This window comes from Spodoptera frugiperda, chromosome 26 (genome assembly GCF_023101765.2).
Source record: "Spodoptera frugiperda isolate SF20-4 chromosome 26, AGI-APGP_CSIRO_Sfru_2.0, whole genome shotgun sequence".
Lineage (NCBI taxonomy): Eukaryota > Metazoa > Arthropoda > Insecta > Lepidoptera > Noctuidae > Spodoptera > Spodoptera frugiperda.
This window is the reverse complement of record NC_064237.1, coordinates 11,795,303-11,804,323: the sequence shown is the minus strand read 5'-3', so window position 1 is coordinate 11,804,323 and position 9,021 is coordinate 11,795,303. Positions and strand designations below refer to the sequence as shown.

The window sequence follows — 9,021 nt, the reverse complement described above, 5'->3', positions numbered from 1 at the left end:
GAGCTCGCCGAGTTCCTACGAAATTGTGGAAATTATGCTTGAAAATAATGCTATTGTCCAAGATTTGTAGAAAAACGACTTTAATTTATTTATTTTATGTCAAAAGTTGTATAATAAATCAATAAAATGAGATTGTAATGTAGTTTCTTTTAAATAGTCATTTTCCAAAAACCAACAAATGTAAGAATGTAATGAATAATAAATAACTGAATAAAACTTTTTTTAAAAAGAGAAAATCGCCTTATGTTTTCTTTGCCGCCTCCATTGTTTTGAGCCAGGTAATATCCCTAACTCCTTTTCCTTAGTCTGAAAAATATTATGCGGAAAACCGCATCCAAATCGGTTGAGACAAACGCAAAATCAAACTGAGAACCTCCTTTTTTTGAATTCGGTTAAAGATAGGTATTTTGATAATTGGCAATTTAGAAGCTAAACTGAAAGATGACGTAATTATACCAATTTACTTCAAGTTGCAGTTTTTGCTAATCAGTAGCAGTTGAGACGGAGCTCATTAAGCGAGATTACCAACGGTTTTTGTGGAAACTAATTAATATACAACCCACGTTCCTCAGATACTACAGACACATCAAATATTAAACCCGCCACCCGTCCTGCTACTCCCAAAAAGGCGTCAGATCTTGAAGATAACGTACCAACACACAGCAAGTCAAACTACACCAATCAGCCAATTTTTTTACACGATTAACAACTCTATCACCTTGTCACAAAGTCGAGACTCACTTGAAGAAATTCGACAAACAAGGCTAGCTTGACAAGCTGGCATCTGGTATAAAGATGAAAAAAATCTGAAAAATGATGATTTCAATCAGCAAATGAACTGCGTAACTTCCATTGCGAGCATAGATTAACGAGTTTTTTTTTTCTAAAGATAAGGCACGCGTCATTAGCATGCAAGGAAAGCACTGTATAATATAGTCTGTATCTGTTGGTGAAATAAAAAAGTTGTCAAGAGCGAGTGTTAGTCTATGGCCTGCATAGTGTTCCGTATGTAGTTAGTTTATGGTTCCTCGCATAGATTATACACTTATACGGGAATAGATACGCAACTCTAGGATTAAAAAATAAGTTTCTAGACCTTGAGCACCAGGGCGGCGTGGCTGTCGTTTAGTACCAATAAAATACGCCAGAGGGCTACTACTTTTTGTTGCTTTTTAAATTATTTAATCTTGAATAATACTACGTTGACTGAAATTTATATTCTAACTATAAATTTGAGTTAGAATATTTATTTCACTATAAATTTGAGTTAGAATATTTATTTCAATCAATGTAGTATTATATCAAGTAATTTTAAATTATACTGGTACACATTTTTAATAAAACAACGTAATTGATTTAATTTTTTATTGGTTTCTTTTTAAAGTAATCATAAGCTTGCTGTTTGACATGGTCATTCTTATCGAATGTCATTATTTTGCCCTTCAAAATTCTATTTACCCCTGTACACCAACTGTGTATAATCAACTTGATTGCAAGATTGTTAATAAATTCAATCAACAACTCTTTGTGTTTTATACAGGTTATTATATTATAATCACATGCACAATTAATCATAAACTTTATTTTTTTATATAATACATTTGATTCTGGGCAATCACGTAAGCATGCTACAATCAAATGATAAATATCTGCCATTAAATTATGGAAATTATCGCTGGGATGAAATAATGATTTTTTTGTATAATCAACTTCATAATTGAAAGATTGCACATCAACTTCTGATCTACATAAATCACGCATGCAAGTCTTACACGTCCTGAAAACGTTAGTTTTAATTTTTTTTATTATGTACCCCGCTACATATTTTTTTGATTCCTTATAAATCAATGAATCATTTATTTTAATTTCATTCATCACCATTAATAGTGCATCAATATCACATGCAAAATCATCATTATCTGGCAAATCAGGTTTATTAGCAATCAAATTAAAAAATGATTGAAATGATTTATTGAAATCGTCCTCACAATTGGCTCTAACTGAATGAACAGAATTAAAATTATTAATCAGCAATGTTTTATAAGCATTCATAAATTGATTACAATTGGGATTAATATTACGTACACCATTACTTCTAATACTACTAAAAAAGTTTTCCAAAGGATCCTGATTAAAGTTTCTAGTAAGTAAATTTTTTATTTTATAATCAACATTCACATGCAACCACATTTCCTTAAAAGTTTTTATATTATGAATCCAATTTTTGATTGAAGGAATCGACTCATGCTTAATCAATACAGAATCATTTTTTCTAACTACTGATTCAAATTTAATTGATTCTAAAATTGGCAACATTTCATTCCACAGTTGGAAATGGGGTGAGTTATATTTTAAACACTGCTTATATTTCTTAGGCGATCCTTCATAAGAATGGCCATTAAATGAGTCAAACAGCTTGTCGAACACTAAGAGGAAATCTGCAGTCCCTTGGCATTCGTCTGGCAGAATGTTGTGTTCTGAAACAAAGCAAATCTCAATTACAATAGGCATTTAAAAATGCTCATCATCACAGCTTTTCACCACAGTACACTAAAGTACTACAGTAGGTACTGGGATTTGTAAAAACGGCTGAACATAGGCCACTCCTAATTTGCTTCACAATAGGTTTGTGAGAAAATACTCAGGCGAATATAATTTCAAAAAGAATAAGCCAAGTAACATAACAAATGTCAACGATTTTATATTATTCATCACAGCCTGTCTCCACGGTACACAATGGTACTAACAAAGAAAGAAAATTTAATATAAGAAATAATATAATATAATATAAAATAAAATATAATACATACATACATACATATCGTCACGCCTTTAATCCCCGAAGGCGTAGGCAGAGGTGCACATTATGGCATGTAATGCCACTGTACAATGTTCACCCAATTTTCACAATTTATGTTGTAACTCCATCTCATGTAATAGGGGGTGAGCCTATTGCCATATACCGGGCACATTTCCAGACTCCGTGCTACCACTGAGAAATTTTCGAAAATCCGAAAAAAGCCCAGTAATACTTTGCCCGACCCGGGAATCGAACCCGAGACCTCTTGTCCGGCAGTCGCACTTGCGACCACTCGACCTACGAGGCAGTCCTATATAAAATATAATATAAGAAAGAAAGAAAAGAAAATATGAAGGTGTAGATACTAACTTGACAAAAATCTCAAGGCACTAGACACTCTCTGGCTGAACACTTGTGCCGCAAACTTGACTTTCATTTTGGGTATTTTGTTTTTATCGACATGCATTTCTGTTAGCTTATTGACTAGTCGAATTTCGTCATCCCCATCATCAACAGCTAATAACATTTTTAGATGTTCCCATTTAGCCCATTTGACTTCACCATTTTGTACAAATTTGGCATTTTTACTTAATAAATTATTTCTGACTCCTTTGAGAAGGTGCGGGGTATCGAACAGGGGAAATATTTTTTTACCATTAATTTCAAACGCTTGACTATTATAGCTATTCCCCTGTCGAACATATCTTTCTCTGGTATCGTTTTGTAGCTCCCGCACCACTCTTACATTTGTTGTGGCTTGGTCACAAATAGTAGCCACAACTATTAAGCCAGTTGCATTTATTTTTTTATAATGCATTTCAAAAGATTTTTTAATTCTGCCGCCTTTGTTGTTCCTTTACAAAATGTGAAGCAAATGGGCTGTTTGCATTTACTTTTTATGCCTTTTATCATGAAGACAAGTGCGTGGTCAGCCAGAGTTTTATTTCTTGTATATCCATAATCTTCAAAGCCAATGATTTTGCCAATAGCTGCATTATATTCTACGCCAGGTGCCAAGGAAACTTCATCAAATAAAATGTTAACAAGTTTATTTTCCGTAGACATGCGACTTGCAACTTTCTTCAAATCTTCTAAAATCTCTTTGTTGATGCCTGGTTCCATTCTAAAAGAATGTAATAAGCCCTGCAGACATCTCTTTGAAGGCAACACAAACATTTTTTTAATAATTCATACGCCTTTGGGCTTTGTTTTAATATGGTTAGTGCCATAACCTTTTCCTCATTAGTAAACCGTCTTCCTCTTGGTTTTATGTGACTTTTTAATTGAAGCTTTGTGAAAGTCTTTATACTTTCGGGTAGTTTTTCAATTGCCGACAGAAACGCTGTATTCATTGACATTTTCTTAGCAGCTTGTATTTGTCTTTTTTGATTTTTATATTTCAATGCCATTTTTTCCAACTTCATCTTCAATTTATTGATAATTTTAATATTATTTTGTTGTTTCCGAAGACCTGTAATAAAAGATGTATATAATTTTGGAGAAGAAATTAATACACAATATTGAGTCTATAGTACAATATTCCGGCGACTTAAAGTCAGTCAGAAGATGACGAAGAGAGGTAATATGCTCTATCTATGAGATCAGTGGAAAAATGTATATTTCGTTGCGTCTGGTTTAAACCACATAGTGAACTCGACCGAAAAACTTATTTAAAATTATATTAAAGATAATTATTATAGAGGTTACATTAGATACCACACAGTATTAACATTGCTTAATAATGTTTTCGAAGTTATGTGCGTAATTATCGCTTGTCTCGTGCCTCGGCCAGCACGTTAGGGCCGTCGTTCCGGGTTGTCATAAGATCAGTTATGATAATCGTTACGGGAAGTCAGTACCCTTAAAAAGCCTAACGCATATTAAATAGATATTCGGTCTTCGATCCAATCTGTTTAGACTAGACAGTCGACCCGGACATTAAAGACAAAACTGAGAATGAAATGAGAATATTTTAAAATGATGATGGATTGTTTCTTACTCATTGTAGGTTTATAAATTGTAGAAGTCTGCAATGCGACAGATTCTGCATCACTCGGCTGCTGATGACCTGGAAAATATAAGTTATTTATAAATCACATATCCTATTTTACATACATACATAGACTCACACCTGTTTACCAAAGGGGTAGGCAGAGTCGAGGGGGAATTTTTTTTAAATAAATTTTTGGCAGTTATTACAAGACACAGATAGCGATAAGTATTATAAAATAACCAACTTCTATATACACAAATATAAACATACACTCACGCCTGTAACTACAAAATATTAACAGCACTGTAACCCTGAAGAGTAGCAGAGCACCTCAGCCTACCGTATCGATAGGCAGAGGTGCATTGCTACATCCACACTTTGCCAGATTTATAATACCACGTGATAGGCAGCGAGCCTGTTGCCGTACCGAGCACATTACAGACTGACTGTAAAACGGAATTTCGAAGTTCAAAATAGCAATTAACTGTAAGTGCGCCACATCGAAACACATAAGTTCTAATATTTTCCAATGTGATGCACGTTAGTGCGAAAGACCAAGGAAAAAACTCGTTAATAGACGTAACAAACGTGCTGTCTCGCTAAGAGAGTGAATGCAAGTAACCAAGTGAATGGAGTGCTGCATGATTTTATGAACAACGAAATGAATCAATTTTTCTTCAATATTATTCTTAAAACTGAAAACTTATGGCATGTATAAATTTTTTTTTCGGTTATGGCGACTTCAACAAACCATCTTGAGCAGATAAATTAATGTATATTTTTTTTTGAGGGTTGTAAATCATCCAATGACTTCTCTTGACTAAAAACCACCCCGTTTCTACTCCTGCTTTTCGAGCCGGAGCCCCGGTAAGCCCGCTAGGTAGTCCGCAGCTCCGGAAAATTTATGTATGTTGGATAATTTTTGTTTAAACTTTACAAACCTCTTGGTACTTGAATAGCAGTTAATGTTGATGGTTGCATGTTTTGGTCAATTTGTTGTACTTCTAAAAGTTGCAGCCCTGATGTAGATGGCATACTTTGATCAATTATGGGTGGAGTTTGGCGTCCTGAAAATAGTTAAAGAAAACATTTTAATATCTTAGGAGCAATAGGTTATTAGTATTATTAGATTTTTCTAATAGGAAATTTTCAGTAGCAGCACGGAGTCTAGTAATGTGCCCAGTACAACAATAGGCTCACCCCTATTATGTAGGACTAAAAAAAACTGGCGAAACGTAGTGTTGTAGTAATGCATCTCTGCCTACCTCTTCAGCCAGGCCTAATAGGCAGGGTTAGGCAGTATTGTAATGACTTGTAATTAAAATACGTAATTGAAATAAAAATACGTATTTGGGACTGTAAATTATCCACACGAAATGCTATTGTTTGTAATCCGAAGCGAGTATTACATTATCTAAATAGCGCGTAAGTAACACAGCATTTTATTAAAACCGAACTGTATAAATTTTTTATGGTACCAAATGGCATGCATTCCGTGTCAAACTAAATAAGAACGGCGGCAATCGGACTAAAAATCACGGAGTAATCGTACATCGATTTTATATGTATAATAATACATTAAAAAAATAAAGACGAAAACCAAAGGCTGAATTGAGAATCTCCTCTTATTTGAGTTGGTCAGCCTCCTAAATAATAGAAGTAAAGAGCTTTAAATTTTTGAGCGCTATCTAAATATGTATAATAATTATAATTACAATTTGACACAACTTTTTGCTCACCAAAACTTTTTTTTTAGCAATTTTATTCACTCTCTCAAATTCTATTTTGAGAGTGAATAACTAAATAACTAAGCTGTTAGTCTGACAGTACATAATAAATAAATAACCTTTATTGTATACATTTAAATAAATTAAGCATAAGTTAACATCTTTTAGGATGAAAGTGCACAAAGGCATCGCTTATAGCGATAAGCGCCAGGCAACCTTTGGGTGGATGGAGCTGTTGAGTGGTAGTGGAGGTGGTTCTAGGTGTAGGTGTGTGACTTACATAGAATATAATATAATTACATACATACATGCATACATATACATACATACATATATACATACATACAAACATACATACATACAAAAAAAAAACTAAACATGATATAAATGACAGAATAAGTGAAAGTAAGTAAAAATAAAAACAATAACAAGGAAAAATAGTGAACTACATCGTGGAGAGATAATGTTCCTTCACGAGCACCTTAAACGACGCGAGGGACTGTGCTTGTCTTACTGTAAGCGGCAGAGCATTGCAGTCGCACAGCCCAAACCGTAAACGATCGGTCGAGGGCTCTGCTCGCATGCTGGGGCATCTCAAGCTTCATTTCCTCCGATGACCGTACTGGTCTAGAATGTGTGTCATGGAAGAACTTAAAACGTTCTTTGATGTAATGGGGGTAGTAGGATTGAACAGTATATTGTATAGAAGAGATTTGTATTGTATAATATGTATATATTTAGACGTGTATAAGTATTTTTATCAGCTTTCTGAATACTGTACAGGCTCTGCCTAGTTAGGAATCAGACGACTATGTATAAATTGTGCAGGAATATTTACTATTATAATATTTAAAATAAATATTAAATCATATTACAAATATATTTTAATTATAATTTATAATGTTTGTATGTATATATAGTAATAGGTATTTAATTTGCAATCTGAAACTTTCTTATTAATATTTTCCTTCAACTATTTGTATTTTGTTCACACGGCTACACTTTAACTTAAGGCATTAACTGCCACACTCAGAGTCATTTAATGCTTACTTAAACTATTCTTTATTAACGATTTTGTATGAAAAACAATTGCTAAGGACTGGGTTAAGTAACCATTAAATGACTCTGAGTGCGCGTGTAAGTCCTAAAACTTTAATATGGGTGATGTTAGTATATAAAATTAACAAATCAATTTGAAATAGATATTTGTATTTCATATTGTATTTACTTGTCATATAGTATGTGTTAATGTCTATTTCTATTAAAGCCAAACATTTATTTTGCCTAGGCCTTGTGGCAGGCGCAATCCATGTGTGCATGTAAAATTTTGGAGATTATAACTTATAATAAGAAAATGTTCATAAAATATAAAATTTCGCTTACCTAGATTTAAAGTGGGAACAGCATTCTTAGTCAGACGACGGCTTGGTAGCTGATAGCCCTCCAAAAAGTGCTTATTGCACAGTAATATATGGTTATATATATATACATTCCCTTTTTCTTGTGTTATTTTATCTAACACAGCTTTCCACCGAGAAAATTTCTCAATATCTTCTAGTTTAGTACTTTTCGGGTTAGGGAAATGATGCAGCGGGCCTGAAAGTAATTAATGAAGTTATGTACCTAAATTTCTATTTTTCATTCCAACATCGAAAACATATAAATTAATACTAACTTATGACCGCGGCTTCAACGTAGGCGACTTCTATGAAGATATATAATAATTTATAGCATTAATTACTATGTTATTGACTTACTCACGTAATTGTTTGACGAGGAACTCGATTAATTTAAAAAGCCGATAACATAATAATTAATTTAGTATGTCTCACGAAAGTTACAATAATTTATAGAATATGATTTATTCTCACGTATTAAGCTATTTATCTACAAAGTTTCATCACAATCTATTCGGTATCTTTTGCGTGACCGATTACTACACAACTTAACTATAGATAGGATGTATCTAAACCTTTTCGTTGTACATTAGTTTCATATACGATAATGATTATTGTAAAACTTACCATCATTAGCGCACCCAAAGTAGCACTTCAATCGTGATTTATTAGGCATGGTTATCAAGTAACAAATCCAAAATCGTGAGCAGCCAGTAGTCAGGATATCTTGCCAAGGTAAATCGCGAAAGCAGTTATCAAAATCCAAATTCGAAGCCAAGTAGTATCAAGTGTGGTAGAATATCAAAATCCGTAGGAAGATAGCCAAGTCGTCAAAAAATTTATAAAAAAGCACAATTATAACACCAGCGAAACGTCAGAAAAGCAAAGAAAATTGTTTTGAAAGTTTTGAAAACAAAATGGCACTTCAAATCCCCAACCATAGACACTCCAGCACATAAACTATATCCGTAACTATAACTATTAAAATAATTTATTTTTAAAATGACTAGATGTGATACTTTAAATCATATTTTATTTATTATTTATATAAACAAACACATTATAGTGTTGTTTTTTACAATGTCTATAAATATAATTGGTATA

The 9,021-nt window shown here is 33.1% G+C and overlaps 1 pseudogene; it reads right to left on the bottom strand.

The window, feature by feature from the left end:
* Nucleotides 1-1,351: 1,351 nt before the first annotated feature.
* On the bottom strand, nucleotides 1,352-8,995 carry LOC118264787 (uncharacterized; annotated as a pseudogene).
* Between the last annotated feature and the right edge of the window lie 26 nt (nucleotides 8,996-9,021).